This window comes from Crassostrea angulata, chromosome 6 (assembly GCF_025612915.1).
Source record: "Crassostrea angulata isolate pt1a10 chromosome 6, ASM2561291v2, whole genome shotgun sequence".
In the NCBI taxonomy this organism is placed as follows: domain Eukaryota; kingdom Metazoa; phylum Mollusca; class Bivalvia; order Ostreida; family Ostreidae; genus Magallana; species Magallana angulata.
This window is the reverse complement of record NC_069116.1, coordinates 5303277-5321986: the sequence shown is the minus strand read 5'-3', so window position 1 is coordinate 5321986 and position 18710 is coordinate 5303277. Positions and strand designations below refer to the sequence as shown.

The 18710-nt window shown below is 31.1% G+C and overlaps 1 protein-coding gene across 1 annotated transcript in view; it reads right to left on the bottom strand.

Annotated features, from left to right (window-relative positions):
* LOC128190598 (extracellular matrix protein A-like) overlaps positions 1–18710 on the bottom strand; it is a 55767-nt gene that overhangs the window by 34243 nt on the left and 2814 nt on the right. The window lies entirely within an intron of this gene.

Genomic DNA, 18710 nt, shown 5'->3' with positions numbered 1-18710 from the left:
GAGGCCTAAAATCTCAAAACTGGTAAGAGATAGAAACTCGCCGCCGGTTTACTTTTTAAACAACTCGACATGATTGATCTAACTCTAAAATTACAACGAATTTCCTTTAAAAATAAAAACAATATATTAATTCATTTAATTTCTACTATTTTGCTTGTGTAAACCGGAAGTACCGGAACCGGAAATCCAAAACCTTACATACTGGTGACATTTAAAAATGCTATAAGACTATTGCATAGTTATTTCTGAAATCCTTTCCGTTTTCAAAAAATCGCTGACGGAAAATCTGTCGAGAAAAAGAAAAATAATAACTAGACCTATTTTTGTCTCCAACAAAAAGGAAGGGCTTTTCGACAGCCCTTAAAACCCCTTAATTAAATTTATCGTATTTTCTCTCATAGAATCTGTATATTAAAAATTAGGAAAATATCATGAGCATATACCCACACGTTAACATTTTAGAAATTAAATGCCCAAAGAAAGACAACTTCAGAATTTTTTATCCAGCTACATCGTTTGTTTCCTGAAATAAAAGTTCTAAAAATTCATCTGTAACAAAGTACTCATTTAAGATTCAAGAGATTTGGTATGCCAAAAGCTCTAATGCTAATCATTCATTAGGCAAAGCGAAATAACTCTTGAAATTTAATTTTTTTGAAATGTTATAAAGTTATCATTTTCAGGCCCTTAAAACCCCTATAAGGAGTCAAAAAAGTGCTCTTTGAACCATGATTTTTAAATTAAACTCTTTATTCTAAACTAATAACTGAAAAGAGTTTGAAAATTGGATAAGTAATAAAAAAGTTAAAGCTAAAGGGCTGTTTTTAATTCTGACCCATTCAGGTCCCTCAATTTTCGGAATTTTTTTCCTAAAACCTTTCCCGGTCTGCGCATTTAGTCCCTCATGAAAAGTACAAAATATAAAAATATTTGCTTAAAAACTGTTTGAGAAAACGTTACATGCGTGAATTCAATTTAACATAGAAACTCCCATAGACAATTTTCATCGGCTCATAAAACCGGAAGTACTCGACACTATTCAATGAAACTTGGAATATATCTTAATTACGTCTATTAACACAATATCTATCCTAATTATTTATTGAGCAAAGCGAGATAACTCTTGAAATTGAATTGTGATAAAGTTATCATTTTCAGACCCTTAAAACCCCTATAAGGAGTCAAAAAGTGCCCCCTCGGACCATATTTTTTCAATTGTACTCTCTATTCTGAACTATAAACCGAAAAGATTTTGAAAATCTGATAAACAATAAAAAAGTTACAGCTAAAGAGCCGTTTTTAATATTGACCCCTTCAGCTCCCTTATTTTTCCGAATTTTTTTCCCAAGACCTTTTCCGGTCTGCGCATTAGGTCCCTAATTGCAAATACAAAATATAAAAATATTTGCTTGAAAACTGTTTGAGAAAGCGTTACATGCGTGAATTCAATTTAACATGGAAACTCCCGTAGACAATTTTCATCGGCTCATAAAACCGGAAGTTCTCAATACTATTAAATGAAACTTGGAATATATCTTAATTACATCTATTTGAACAATACCTATCCGTCTTAGAACATTCCTAAGCTTTTCTGATTTTTTTATTTTTTCATCCCCCCTTTTCTCAAGTTTGAGGCCTAAAATCTCAAAACTGATAAGAGATAGAAACTCGCCGCCGCTTCACTTTTTTAACAACTCGACATGGTTGATCTAACTCTAAAATTACAACGAATTTCCTTTAGAAATAAAAACAATATATTGATTTATTTAATTTCTACTATTTTGCTTGTGTAAACCGGAAGTATCGGAACCGGAAATCCAAAACCTTACATACTGGTGACATTTAAAAATGCTATAAGACTATTGTATAGTTATTTCTGAAATCCTTTCCGTTTTCAAAAAATCGCTGACGGAAATTCTGTCGAGAAAAAGAATAATAATAACTAGAACTTTTTTTGTCTTCAACAAAAAGTAAGGGCTTTTCGACAGCCCCATTATCCCTTTTCAAATAAATGTTCAAAAAAAAATATTCTTTAATTTATTTCATGGTGTTCTTAACGCCTTGGAATCCCTAGTTGCTTAGATACGAACTTATGAGTAGTGCAATGTGAAAAGAAAGATAACTCCGGAATTTAACAAGTATCTACAGTTGTAATTTTCAGAGGAATATTTTCAAAAAATCATATTGAAGTAAGTATTCCTTCCTCGGACACAAAACTTGGTATGCCTATAGTATTCATGCTCCACATTCGTACAGCAAAGCGAGATAACTCTTACTAAAAAACATTTTGAAATTTAAACAAATGATGATCTTTGGGCCTTCCCAATCCCTATAAGAACTCAAAAAGTGGCCCCTCGGACCATAATTTGAAGATTATACTCTTCATTTTGAACAATAAACTGAAAAGATTTTTAAAATCGGAAAAGAAATAAAAAAGTTACAGCTAAAGGGCTGTTTTGTACGTTGGCCCTTGCAGATCCCTATTTTTTTTTAATTGTGTACCCAAAAACTTTTCCTGTCTGCGCATTGTGCGTACCATTATAAATCTGAAATATTGTAATGTTAACTTGTAAACTTTTTGAGAAAACGAACGACGCGTGATTTTAGTTTAACATTGAAACTCCCATAGACAATTTTTCATAGGCTCATAAAACCGGAAGTACTCAATATATTTTATTGAAACTTGGTTTTTATCTTGAATACTTCTGTCTAAACAATGCCTAGGCGTCTTATAAAATTTCTAAGGTTTTTTGAATTTTTTTTCTTTTTCATCCCCCCTTTTCTCAAGTTTGAGCCCTAATATCTTAAAAACAGTAAGCGATAGAGAAATGGCTACGCTAATGATTTTGTACATTAAGACAAGATGCATCTAATTCTTAAACTTGAATGCTCTAACTATAAAAACAGTAAAGATATTGTGCTTCAATAAAATTTTGGTATTTTCCTTGTCAAAACCGGAAGTGGCGGAACCGGAAGTCCAAAACCTTACATACGCGTGCCATTTAAAATTGCTATAAGTGTATTGCATTGTTGTTTTAATATGTATTTCCGTTTTCAAAAAATCGCTGACGAAACTTTGTCGAGAATAATAAAAAATAATAAAACAGAACAAAAACAATAGGTCTTTTCGACCGAAAGTCGAAAAGCCCTAATAATAATAATAATAATAAAACAACAGAATAACAATAGGTCTTTTCGACCGAAAGTCGAAAAGCCCTAATAATAAAACAGAACAAAAACAATAGGTCTTTTCGACCGAAAGTCGAAAAGCCCTAACTAGACCTATTTTTGTCTCCAACAAAAAGGAAGGGCTTTTCGACAGCCCTTAAAACCCCCTATTTTAATTTATCATATTTTCTCTCAGAATCTGTATATTCAAAATGTCATGAGCATATACCCACACGTTAACATTTATGAAATTAAATGCCCAAAGAAAGACAACTTCAGAATTTTTTATCCAACTATATGGTTTGTTTTCTGAAATAAAAGTTCTAAAAATTCATATATAAGAAAGTACTCATTTAAGATTCAAGAGTTTTGGTATGCCAAAAGCTCTAATGCTAATCATTCATTGAGCAAAGCGAGATAACTCTTGAAATTTAATTTTTTTGAAATGTGATAAAGTTATCATTTTTAGGCCCTTTAAACCCCTATAAGGAGTCAAAAAGTGGCCCATTGGACCATGATTTTTAAATTGTACTCTTTATTCTAAACTAATAACTGAAAAGAGTTTGAAAATTGGATGAGTAATAAAAAAGTTATAGCTAAAGGGCTGTTTTTAATACTGACCCCTTCAGGTCCCCTTAATTTTCGGAATTTTTTTCCTAGGACCTTTTCCGGTCTGCGCATTTAGTCCCTCATTACAAGTACAAAATATAAAAATATTTGCTTAAAAACTGTTTGAGAAAACGTTACATGCGTGAATTCAATTTAACATAGAAACTCCCATAGACAATTTTCATCGGCTCATAAAACCGGAAGTACTCGACACTATTCAACGAAACTTGAAATATATCTTAATTACGTCTATTAACACAATATCTATCCTAATCATTTATTGAGCAAAGAGAGATAACTCTTGAAATTGAATTGTCATAAAGTTATCATTTTCAGACCCTTAAAACCCCTATAAGGAGTCAAAAAGTGCCCCCTCGGACCATATTTTTTAAATTGTACTCTTTATTCTGAACTATAAACCGAAAAGATTTTGAAAATCGGAAAAACAATACAAAAGTTACTGCTAAAGAGCCGTTTTTAATATTGACCCCTCCAGCTCCCTTATTTTTCAGAATTTTTTTCCCAAGACCTTTTCAGGTCTGCGCATTAGGTTCCTAATTGCAAATACAAAATATAAAAATATTTGCTTGAAAACTGTTTGAGAAAACGTTACATGCGTGAATTCAATTTAACATAGAAACTCCCATAGACAATTTTCATCGGCTCATAAAACCGGAAGTACTCAATACATTTCAATAAAACTTGAAATATATCTTAATTACATCTATTTAAACAATATTTATCCGTCTTAGAACATTCCTAAGCTTTTCTGAGTTTTTTATTTTTTCATCCCCCCTTTTCTCAAGTTTGAGGCCTAAAATCTCCAAACTGATAAGAGATAGAAACTCGCCTCCACTAAACTTTTTAAACAACTCGACATGGTTGATCTAACTGTAAAATTACAACGAATTTCCGTTAAAAATAAAAACAATATATTAATTCATTTAATTTCTACTATTTTGCTTGTGTAAACCGGAAGTACCGGAACCGGAAGTCTGAAACCTTACATACTGGTGACATTTAAAAATGCTATAAGACTATTGTATAGTTATTTCTGAAATCCTTTCCGTTTTCAAAAAATCGCCGACGGAAAATCTGTCGAGAAAAAGAATAATAATAATAATAACTAGACCTATTTTTGTCTCCAACAAAAAGGAAGGGCTTTTCGACAGCCCTTAAAACCCCTTATTCAAATTTATTATATTTTCTCTCTGAATCTGTATATTAAAAATTAGGAAAATATCATGAGCATATACCTACACGTTAACATTTAAGAAATTAAATGCCCAAAGAAAGACAACTTCAGAATTTTTTATCCAACTATATCGTTTGTTTCCTGAAATAAAAGTTCTAAAAATTCATATATAAGAAAGTACTCATTTAAGATTCAAATGTTTTGGTATGCCAAAAGCTCTAATGCTAATCATTCATTGAGCAAAGCGAGATAACTCTTGAATTTAAATTTCTTAAAATGTGATAAAGTTATAATTTTCAGGCCCTTTAAACCCCTATGAGGATTTAAAAAAGTGGCCCTTTGGACCTAATTTTTAAATTGTACCCTTTATTCTAAACTAATAACTGAAAAGAGTTTGAAAATTGGATAAGTAATAAAAAAGTTATAGCTAAAGGGCTGTTTTTAATACTGACCCCTTCAGGTCCCTTATTTTTCGGAATTTTTTTTCTAAAACCTTTCCCAGTCTGCGCATTTAGTCCCTCATTACAAGTACAAAATATAAAAATATTTGCTTAAAAACTGTTTGAGAAAACGTTACATGCGTGAATTCAATTTAACATAAAAACTCCCATAGACAATTTTCATCGGCTCATAAAACCGGAAGTACTGGACATTATTCAACGAAACTTGGACAATATCTTAATTACGTCTATTAACACAATATCTATCCTAATCATTTATTGAGCAAAGCGAGATAACTTTTGAAATTGAATTGCGATGAAGTTATCATTTTCAGACCCTTAAAACCCCTATAAGGAGTCAAAAAGTGCCCCCTCGGACCATATTTTTTACATTGTACTCTTTATTTTAAACTATAAACCGAAAAAAATTTGAAAATCGGATAAACAATAAAAAAGTAACAGCTAAAGAGCCGTTTTTAATATTGACCCCTCCAGGTCCCTTATTTTTCGGAATTTTTTTCCCAAGACCTTTTCCGGTCTGTGAATTAGGTCCCTTATTGCAAATACAAAATATAAAAATATTTGCTTGAAAACTGTTTGAGAAAACGTTACATGCGTGAATTCAATTTAACATAGAAACTCCCATAGACAATTTTCATCGGCTCATAAAACCGGAAGTACTCAATACTATTCAATGAAACTTGGAATATATCTTAATTACATCTATTTAAACAATACATATCCGTCTTAGAACATTCTTAAGCTTTTCTGAGTTTTTTATTATTTCATCCCCCCTTTTCTTAAGTTTGAGGCCTAAAATCTCAAAACTGATAAGAGATAGAAACTCGCCGCCGCTTTACTTTTTAAACAACTCGACATGGTTGATCTAACTCTAAAATTACAACGAATTTCCTTTAAAAATGAAAACAATATATTGATTCATTTAATTTCTACTATTTGGCTTGTGTAAACCGTAAGTACCGGAACCGGAAGTCCAAAACCTTACATACTGGTGACATTTAAAAATGCTATAAGACTACTGTATTGTTATTTCTTAAATCCTTTCCGTTTTCAAAAAATCGCTGACGGAAAATCTGTCGAGAAAAAGAAAAATAATAATAATAAAACAGAACAAAAACAATAGGTCTTTTCGACCGAAAGTCGAAAAGCCCTAATAACTAGACCTATTTTTGTCTCCAACAAAAAGGAAGGGCTTTTCGACAGCCCTTAAAACCCCATAATTAAATTTATCATATTTTCTCTCAGAATCTGTATATTAAAAATTAGCAAAATATCATGAGCATATACCCACACGTTAACATTTCAGAAATTAAATGCCCAAAGAAAGACAACTTCAGAATTTTTTATCCAACTATATCGTTTGTTTCCTGAAATAAAAGTTCTAAAAATTCATATATAAGAAAGTACTCATTTAAGATTCAAGAGTTTTGGTATGCCAAAAGCTCTAATGCTAATTATTCATTGAGCAAAGCGAGATAACTCTTGAATTTTAATTTTTTGGAATGTGATAAAGTTATCATTTTCAGACCCTTAAAACCCCTATAAGGAGTCAAAAAGTGCCCCCTCGGACCATATTTTTTAAATTGTACTCTTTATTCCAAACTATAAACCGAAAAGATTTTGAAAATCGGATAAACAATAAAAAAGTTACAGCTAAAGGGCCGTTTTTGATATTGACCCCTTTAGATCCCTTATCGTTCAGAACTTTTTTCCCAGGACCTTTTCCGGTCTGCGCATTAGGTCCCTTATTGCAAATACAAAATATAAAAATATTTGCTTGAAAACTGTTTGAGAAAACGTTACATGCGTGAATTCATTTTAACATAGAAACTCCCATAGACATTTTTCATCGGCTCATAAAACCGGAAGTACTCAATACTATTCAATGAAACTTGGAATATATCTTAATTACATCTATATAAACAATATATATCCGTCTAAGAACATTCCTGAGCTTTTCTGAGTTTTTTATTTTTTCATCCCCCTTTTCTCAAGTTTGAGGCCTAAAATCTCAAAACTGATAAGAGATAGAAACTTGCCGCCGCTTTACTTTTTAAACAACTCGACATGGTTGAGCTAACTCTAAAATTACAACGAATTTCCTTTAAAAATAAAAACAATATATTGATTCTTTTAATTTCTACTTTTTTGCTTGTGTAAACCGGAAGTACCGGAACCGGAAGTCCAAAACCTTACATACTGGTGACATTTAAAAATGCTATAATACTATTGTATAGTTATTTCATAAATCCTTTTCGTTTTAAAAAAATCGCTGACGGAAAATCTGTCGAGAAAAAGAATAATAATAATAATAACTAGACCTATTTTTGTCTCCAACAAAAAGGAAGGGCTTTTCGACAGCCCTTAAAACCCCTTATTTAAATTTATCATATTTTCTCTCAGAATCTGTGTATTAAAAATTAGGAAAATATCATGAGCATATACCCACACGTTAACCTTTAAGAAATTAAATGCCCAAAGATAGACAACTTCAGAATTTTTATCCAACTATATCGTTTGTTTCCTCATATAAAAGTTCTCAAATTTCTTATATAAGAAAGTACTCATTTAAGATTCAAGAGTTTTGGTATGCCAAAAGCTCTAATGCTAATCATTCATTGAGCAAAGCGAGATAACTCTTGAATTTTAATTTTTTTCAAATGTGATAAAGTTATCATTTTCAGGCCCTTAAAACCCCTATAAGGAGTCAAAAAGTGGCCCTTTTGACCATAATTTTTGAATTGTCTCTTTATTTTAAACTAATAACTGAAAAGAGTTTAAAAATTGGGTGATGATAAAAAAACTTATAGCTAAAAGGCTGTTTTTAATACTGACTCCTTCATGTCCCTTATTTTTCGGAATTTTTTTCCTCAGACCTTTTCCTGTCTGTGCATTTAGTCCCTCATTACAAGTACAAAATATAAAAATATTTGCTTAAAAACTGTTTGAGAAAACGTTACATGCGTGATTTCAATTTAACATAGAAACTCCCGTAGACAATTTTCATTGGCTCATAAAACCGGAAGTACTAGACACTATTCAACAAAACTTGAAATATATCTTAATTACGTCTATTAATACAATATCTATCCTAATCATTTATTAAGCAAAGCGAGATAACTCTTGAAAATTGAATTTCGATAAAGTTATCATTTTCAGACCCTTAAAACCCCTATAAGGAGTCAAAAAGTGCCCCCTCGGACCATAATTTTTATATTGTACCCTTTATTCTGAACTATAAACCGAAAAGAATTTGAAAATCGGATAAACAATAAAAAAGTTACAGCTAAAGAGCCGTTTTTAATATTGACCCCTCCAGGTCCCTTATTTTTCGGAATTTTTTTCCCAAGACCTTTTCCGGTCTGCGCATTAGGTCCCTAATTGCAAATACAAAATATAAAAATATTTGCTTGAAAACTGTTTGAGAAAACGTTACATGCGTGAATTCAATTTAACATAGAAACTCTCATAGACAATTTTCATCGGCTCATAAAACCGGAACTACTCAATACTATTCAATGAAACTTGGAATATATCTTAATTACATCTATTTAAACAATATATATCCGTCTTAGAACATTCCTAAGCTTTTCTGAGTTTTTTATTTTTTCATCCCCCCTTTTCTCAAGTTTGAGGCCTAAAATCTCAAAACTGGTAAGAGATAGAAACTCGCCGCCGGTTTACTTTTTAAACAACTCGACATGATTGATCTAACTCTAAAATTACAACGAATTTCCTTTAAAAATAAAAACAATATATTAATTCATTTAATTTCTACTATTTTGCTTGTGTAAACCGGAAGTACCGGAACCGGAAATCCAAAACCTTACATACTGGTGACATTTAAAAATGCTATAAGACTATTGCATAGTTATTTCTGAAATCCTTTCCGTTTTCAAAAAATCGCTGACGGAAAATCTGTCGAGAAAAAGAAAAATAATAATAATAAAACAGAACAAAAACAATAGGTCTTTTCGACCGAAAGTCGAAAAGCCCTAATAAAACATCAGAATAACAATAGGTCTTTTCGACCGAAAGTCGAAAAGCCCTAATAATAATAAAACAACAGAATAACAATAGGTCTTTTCGACCGACAGTCGAAAAGCCCTAATAATAATAATAATAAAACATCAGAATAACAATAGGTCTTTTCGACCGAAAGTCGAAAAGCCCTAATAATAATAATAATAATAATAAAACATCAGAATAACAATAGGTCTTTTCGACCGAAAGTCGAAAAGCCCTAATAATAATAATAAAACAACAGAATAACAATAGGTCTTTTCGACCGAAAGTCGAAAAGCCCTAACTAGAACTTTTTTTGTCTTCAACAAAAAGTAAGGGCTTTTCGACAGCCCCAGTTTCCCTTTTTTATTTAAAGTGTCAAACAAAAAATATCTCTAATCTATTTGCAAATTTTCTAATCACCTCGGTATAACCAAGTTCTTAGATAGGAATTTATGAGTACTGCAGTGTGAAAAGAAAGATAACTCCAGAATTTAACAAGTAGTTACACCTGTAATTTTTAGAAGAATATTTTCAAAAAATCATTCCAAAGTAAGTATTCATTCCTTGGACGCAAAACTTGGTATGCTAAGAGTATTTGTACTCTACATTCTTAGAGCAAAGCGAGATAACTCTTCCAAGAAATAATTTTGAAATTTAAACAAGTTGTGATCTTTATGTCCTTCAAACCCCTAAAAGGAGTCAAAAAGTGGCCCCTCGGACCATAATTGTTAAATTGTACTCTTTATTCTAAACCATTAACCGAAAAGATTTTGAAAATCGGATGAATAATAAAAAAGATACAGCTAAAGGGCTGTTTTTAATACTGACCCCGACAGATCCCTTATTTTTCAGACGTTTTTTTCCAGGACCTTTTCCGGTCTGCGCATCAGGTCCCTTATTGCAAATATAAAATATAAAAATATTTGCTTCATAACTGTTTGAGAAAACGTTACACGCGTGAATTCAATTTAACATAGAAACTCCCATAGACAATTTTCATCGGCTCATAAAACAGGAAGTACTCAATACTATTCAATGAAACTTGGAATATATGTTAATTACTTCTATCATAAAAATATTCAGGCGTCAAATAAATTTTTTAAGGTCATTTGAATTTTTTTGTTTTTTCATCCCCCCTTTTCTAAAGTTTCGGACTTAATATCTCAAAAACGGTAAGAGATAGAAAGTTGTCTACGCTTACAATTTTGTACAACTATTTATGATAAAGGTAATTCTAAAATTTGAATGCTCTACATCAAAAAATAAACAAGGAACTGAGTTTCAAACAATTTTTGCAATTTTCCTTGTAAAAACCGGAAGTACCGGAACCAGAAATCGAAAACCTTACATTTGATGAATTGATATATTTGCTTTAAGACCAATGTATACTTCTATTAGTAATCCTTCCAGTTTTCAAAAAATCGCTGACAGAAATCTGTCGAGAAAAATAATAATAACTAGAACTTTTTTTGTCTTCAACAAAAAGTAAGGGCTTTTCGACAGCCCCATTATCCCTTTTTAATTAAATGTTCCAAAAAAATTATTCTCTAATTTATTTCCAAGTGTTCTAAACGCCTTGGTATCTCCAGTTGCTAAGATAGGAACTTATGAGTAGTGCAATGTGAAAAGAAAGATAACTCCAGAACTTTACAGGTAGCTACACTTCTAATTTCCAGAGGAATATTTTCAAAAAATCATTTTGAAGAAAGTATTCATTCCTGGGACACAAAACTTGGTATGCCTATAGTACTTATGCTCTGCATTCTTACATCAAAGCGAGATAAATCTTACTAAAAAACATTTTGAAATTTCAACCAGTGATGGTCTTTGGGCCCTCCAAACCCCTATAAGAAGCCAAAAAGTGGCCCCTCGGACCATAATTTTAAGATAGAACTCTTTATTTCAAACAATAAACTGAAAAGATTTTTAATATCGGATGAAAGGTAAAAAAGTTACAACTAAAGAGCTGTTTTATACGTTGGCCCCTGCAGATCCCTTATTTTTTCGAATTGTCTTCCCAAAAACTTTTCCGGTCTGCGCATTGGTAGTGTCATTACACAAAAGAAATATTGTAATTTTTACTTACACACTTTTTGAGAAAACTAATGACGCGTGATTTTAGTTTAACACTGAAATTCCCATAGACGATTTTCATCGACTTATAAAACCGAAAGGAGTCAATATTTTTTACTGGAACTTAAAATATATCTTAATTACTTTAATCTTAATAATGTCAAGGCGTCAAATATAATTTTTAATTCCATTTGAATTTTTTTATTTTGTTCACCCCCTTTTCTAAAGGTTGAAGCCTTATATCTCAAAAACGGTAAGATATAGAAAAATGTCTACGCTTACAAATTTGTACATCTAGCCATGATGCATTTAATTCTAAAATTTGATTGCTCTAACTCAAAAAATAAACAAAATATTTTGTTTAATACATTTTTTTACAATTTTCCTTGTAAAAACCGGAAGTACCAAAACCGGAAATCCAAAACCTTACATTCTATAGATTGATAGATTTGCTATAAGATCCATGCAAAATTGTATCGTCGTGTCTTCTAGTTTTCATAAAATCACTGACAAAAAACTGTCGAGTATAATAATAATAATAAAAAAAGACAATAACAATAGGTCTTTTCGACCGAAAGTCGAAAAGCCCTAATAAACTAGACCTATTTTTGTCTCCAACAAAAAGGAAGGGCTTTTCGACAGCCCTTAAAACCCCTTAATTAAATTTATCGTATTTTCTCTCATTGAATCTGTATATAAAAAATTAGGAAGATATCATGAGCATATACCCACACGTTAACATTTAAGAAATTAAATGCCCAAAGAAAGACAACTTCAGAATTTTTTATCCAACTATATCGTTTGTTTCCTGAAATAAAAGTTCTAAAAATTCATATATAACAAAGTACTCATTTAAGGTTCAAGAGTTTTGGTATGCAAAAAGCTCTAATGCTATTCATTGAGCAAAGCGAGATAACTCTTGAAATTTAATTTTTTTGAAATGGGATAAAGTTGTCATTTTCAGGCCCTTAAAACCCCTATAAGGAGTCAAAATGTGGCCCTTTGGACCATGATTTTTAAATTGTACTCTTTATTCTAAACTAATAACTGAAAAGAGTTTGAAAATTGGATAAGTAATAAAAAAGTTATAGCTAAAGGGCTGTTTTTAATACTGACCCCTTCAGGTCCCTTATTTTTCGGAATTTTTTTCCTCAGACATTTTCCAGACTGCGCATTTAGTCCCTCATTACAAGTACAAAATATAAAAATATTTGCTTAAAAACTGTTTGAGAAAACGTTACATGCATGAATTCAATTTAACATAGAAACTCCCATAGACAATTTTTATCGGCCCATAAAACCGGAAGTACTCGATACCATCCAATGAAACTTTGAATATATCTTAATTACGTCTATTTAAACAATATCTATCCTAATCATTTATTGAGCAAAGCGAGATAACTCTTGAAATTGAATTGTGATAAAGGTATCAGTTTCAGACCCTTAAAACCCCTATAAGGAGTCAAAAAGTGCCCCCTCGGACCATATTTTTTGAATTGTACTCTTTATAATGAACTATAAACCGAAAAGATTTTGAAAATCGGATAAACAATAAAAAAGTTACAGCTGAAGAGCCGTTTTTAATATTGACCCCTTGAGCTCCCTTATTTTTCGGATTTTTTTCCCCAAGACCTTTTCCGGTCTGCGCATTAGGTCCCTAATTGCAAATACAAAATATAAGAATATTTGCTTGAAAACTGTTTGAGAAAACGTTACATGCGTGAATTCAATTTAACATAGAAACTCCCATAGACAATTTTCATCGGCTCATAAAACCGGAAGTACTCATTACTATTCAATGAAACTTGGAATATATCTTAATAACATCTATTTAAACAATATATATCCGTCTTAGAACATTCCTAAGCTTTTCTGAATTTTTTATTTTTTCATCCCCCCTTTTCTCAAGTTTGAGGCCTAAAATCTCAAAACTGATAAGAGATAGAAACTCGCCGCCGCTTTACTTTTTAAACAACTCGACATGGTTGATCTAACTGTAAAATTACAACGAATTTCCTTTAAAAATAAAAACAATATATTGATTCATTTAATTTCTACTATTTTGCTTGTGTAAACCGGATGTACCGGAACCGGAAGTCCAAAACCTTACATACTGGTGACATTTAAAAATGCTATAAGACTATTGTATAGTTATTTCTGAAATCCTTTCCGTTTTAAAAAAATCGATGACGGAAATTCTGTCGAGAAAAAGAATAATAATAATAATAATAACTAGACCTATTTTTGTCTCCAACAAAAAGGAAGGGCTTTTCGACAGCCCTTAAAACCCCTTATTTAAATTTATCATATTTTCTCTCAGAACCTGTATATTAAAAATTAGGAAAATATCATGAGCATTTACCCACACGTTAACATTTAAGAAATTAAATGCCCAAAGAAAGACAACTTCAGAATTTTTTATCCAACTATATCGTTTGTTTCCTGAAATAAAAGTTCTAAAAATTCTTATATAAGAAAGTACTCATTTAAGATTCAAGAGTTTTGGTATGCCAAAAGCTCTAATGCTAATCATTCATTGAGCAAAGCGAGATAACTCTTGAATTTTAATTTTTTTAAAATGTGATTAAGTTATCATTTTCAGGCCCTTAAAACCCCTATAAGGAGTCAAAAAGTGGCCCTTTGGACCATGATTTTTAAATTGGACTCTTTATTTTAAACTAATACCTGAAAAGAGTTTTAAAATTGGGTGAGTAATAAAAAAGTTATAGCTAAAGGGCTGTTTTTAATATTGACCCCTTCAGGTCCCTTATTTTTCGGATTTTTTTTCCTCAGACCTTTTCCGGTCTGCGCATTTAGTCCCTCATTACAAGTACAAAATATAAAAATATTTGCTTAAAAACTGTTTGAGAAAACGTTACATGCGTGATTTTAATTTAACATAGAAACTCCCATAGACAATTTTCATTGGCTCATAAAACCGGAAGTACTAGACACTATTCAACGAAACTTGGAATATATCTTAATTACGTCTATTAACACAATATCTATCCTAATCATTTATTGAGCAAAGCCAGATAACTCTTGAAATTGAATTGCGATAAAGTTATCATTTTCAGACCCTTAAAACCCCTATAATGAGTCAAAAAGTGCCCCCTCGGACCATATTTTTTATATTGTACTCTTTATTTTAAACTATAAACCGAAAAGATTTTAAAAATCGGATAAACAATAAAAAAGTTACAGCTAAAGAGGCGTTTATAATATTGACCCCTTCAGATCCCTTATTATTTAGAATTTTTTTCCCAGGACCTTTTCCGGTCTGTGCATTAGGTCCCTTATTGCAAATACAAAATATAAAAATATTTGATTGATAACTGTTTGAGAAAACGTTACATGCGTGAATTGAATTTAACATAGAAACTCCCATAGACAATTTTCATCGGCTCATAAAACCGGAAGTACTTAATACTATTCAATGAAACTTGGAATATATCTTAATTACATCTATTTGAACAATATCCATCCGTCATAGAACATTCCTAAGCTTTTCTGAGTTTTTTGTTTTTTCATCCCACCTTTTCTCAAGTTTGAGGCTTAAAATCTCAAAACTGATAAGAGATAGAAACTCGCCGCCGCTTTACTTTTTAAACACCTCGACATGGTTGATCTAACTGTAAAATTACAACGAATTTCCTTTAAAAATGAAAACAATATATTGATTCATTTAATTTCTACTATTTTGCTTGTGTGAACCGGAAGTACCGGAACCGGAAGTCCAAAACCTTACATACTGGTGACATTTAAAAATGCTATAAGACTATTGTATAGTTATTTCTGAAATCCTTTCCGTTTTCAAAAAATCGATGACGGAAATTCTGTCGAGAAAAAGAATAATAATAACTAGACCTATTTTTGTCTCCAACAAAAAGGAAGGGCTTTTCGACAGCCCTTATAACCCCTTATTTAAATCTATAATTTTTTCTCTCAGAATCTGTATATTAAAAATTAGGAAAATATCATGAGCATATACCCACACCTTAACATTTAAAAAATTAAATGCCCAAAGAAAGACAACTTCAGAATTTTGTATCCAACTATATCGTTTGTTTTCTGAAATAAAAGTTCTAAAAATTCTTATAAAAGAAAGTACTTATTTAAGATTCAAGAGTTTTGGTATTCCAAAAGCTCTAATGCTAATCATTCATTGAGCAAAGCGAGATAACTCTTGTTTTTGAATTTTTTTTTTAAATGTGATAAAGTTATCATTTTCAGGCCCTTAAAATCCCTATAAGGAGTCGTAAAGTGGCCTTTTGGACCAGATTTTTAAATTGTACTTTTTATTCCTAACTAATAACTGAAAAGAGTTTGAAAATTGGGTGAGTAATAAAAAAGTTATAGCTAAAGGGCTGTTTTTAATACTGACCCCTTCAGGTCCCTTATTTTTCCGAATTTTTTTCCTCAGACCTTTTCCGGTCTGCGCATTTAGTCCCTCATTACAAGTACAAAATATAAAAATATTTGCTTAAAAACTGTTTGAAAAAACGTTACATGCGTGAATTCAATTTAACATAGAAACTCCCATAGACAATTTTCATCGGCTCATAAAACCGGAAGTACTCGACACTATTCAATGAAACTTGAAATATATCTTAATTACGTCTATTAACACAATATCTATCCTAATCATTTATTGAGCAAAGCGAGATAACTCTTGAAATTGAATTGGGATAAAGTTATCATTTTCAGACCCTTTAAACCCCTACAAGGAGTCAAAAAGTGCCCCCTCGGACCATATTTTTTAAATTGTACTCTTTATTTTCAACTATAAACCGAAAAGATTTTGAAAATCGGATAAACAATACAAAAGTTACAGCTAAAGAGCCGTTTTTAATATTGACCCCTTGAGCTCCCTTATTTTTCAGAATTTTATTCCCAAGACCTTCTCAGGTCTGCGCATTAGGTCCCTTATTGCAAATACAAAATATAAAACTATTTGCTTGAAAACTGTTTGAGAAAACGTTACATGCGTAAATTCAATTTAACATAGAAACTCCCATAGACAATTTTCATCGGCTCATAAAACCGGAAGTACTCAATACATTTCAATGAAATTTGGAATATATCTTAATTACATCTATTTAAACAATATATATCCGTCTTAGAACATTCCTAAGCTTTTCTGAGTTTTTTATTTTTTCATCCCCCCTTTTCTCAAGTTTGAGGCCTAAAATCTCAAAACTGATAAGAGATAGAAACTCGCCGCCGCTTTACTTTTTAAACAACTCGACATGGTTGATCTAACTGTAAAATTACAACGAATTTCCTTTAAAAATAAAAACAATAGATTGATTAATTCAATTTCTACTATTTTGCTTGTGTGAACCGGAAGTACCGGAACCGGAAGTCCAAAACCTTACATACTGGTGACATTTAAAAATGCTATAAGACTATTGTAAAGTTAGTTCTGAAACCTTTTCCGTTTTCAAAAAATCGCTGACGGAAATTCTGTCGAGAAAAAGAATAATAATAATAATAATAACTAGACCTATTTTTGTCTCCAACAAAAAGGAAGGGCTTTTCGACAGCCCTTAAAACCCCTTATTTAAATTTATCATATTTTCTCTCAGAATCTGTGTATTAAAAATTAGGAAAATATCATGAGCATATACCCACACGTTAACCTTTAAGAAATTAAATGCCCAAAGATAGACAACTTCAGAATTTTTATCCAACTATATCGTTTGTTTCCTCATATAAAAGTTCTCAAATTTCTTATATAAGAAAGTACTCATTTAAGATTCAAGAGTTTTGGTATGCCAAAAGCTCTAATGCTAATCATTCATTGAGCAAAGCGAGATAACTCTTGAATTTTAATTTTTTTCAAATGTGATAAAGTTATCATTTTCAGGCCCTTAAAACCCCTATAAGGAGTCAAAAAGTGGCCCTTTTGACCATAATTTTTGAATTGTCTCTTTATTTTAAACTAATAACTGAAAAGAGTTTAAAAATTGGGTGATGATAAAAAAACTTATAGCTAAAAGGCTGTTTTTAATACTGACTCCTTCATGTCCCTTATTTTTCGGAATTTTTTTCCTCAGACCTTTTCCTGTCTGTGCATTTAGTCCCTCATTACAAGTACAAAATATAAAAATATTTGCTTAAAAACTGTTTGAGAAAACGTTACATGCGTGATTTCAATTTAACATAGAAACTCCCGTAGACAATTTTCATTGGCTCATAAAACCGGAAGTACTAGACACTATTCAACAAAACTTGAAATATATCTTAATTACGTCTATTAATACAATATCTATCCTAATCATTTATTAAGCAAAGCGAGATAACTCTTGAAAATTGAATTTCGATAAAGTTATCATTTTCAGACCCTTAAAACCCCTATAAGGAGTCAAAAAGTGCCCCCTCGGACCATAATTTTTATATTGTACCCTTTATTCTGAACTATAAACCGAAAAGAATTTGAAAATCGGATAAACAATAAAAAAGTTACAGCTAAAGAGCCGTTTTTAATATTGACCCCTCCAGGTCCCTTATTTTTCGGAATTTTTTTCCCAAGACCTTTTCCGGTCTGCGCATTAGGTCCCTAATTGCAAATACAAAATATAAAAATATTTGCTTGAAAACTGTTTGAGAAAACGTTACATGCGTGAATTCAATTTAACATAGAAACTCTCATAGACAATTTTCATCGGCTCATAAAACCGGAACTACTCAATACTATTCAATGAAACTTGGAATATATCTTAATTACATCTATTTAAACAATATATATCCGTCTTAGAACATTCCTAAGCTTTTCTGAGTTTTTTATTTTTTCATCCCCCCTTTTCTCAAGTTTGAGGCCTAAAATCTCAAAACTGGTAAGAGATAGAAACTCGCCGCCGGTTTACTTTTTAAACAACTCGACATGATTGATCTAACTCTAAAATTACAACGAATTTCCTTTAAAAATAAAAACAATATATTAATTCATTTAATTTCTACTATTTTGCTTGTGTAAACCGGAAGTACCGGAACCGGAAATCCAAAACCTTACATACTGGTGACATTTAAAAATGCTATAAGACTATTGCATAGTTATTTCTGAAATCCTTTCCGTTTTCAAAAAATCGCTGACGGAAAATCTGTCGAGAAAAAGAAAAATAATAATAATAAAACAGAACAAAAACAATAGGTCTTTTCGACCGAAAGTCGAAAAGCCCTAATAATAAAACATC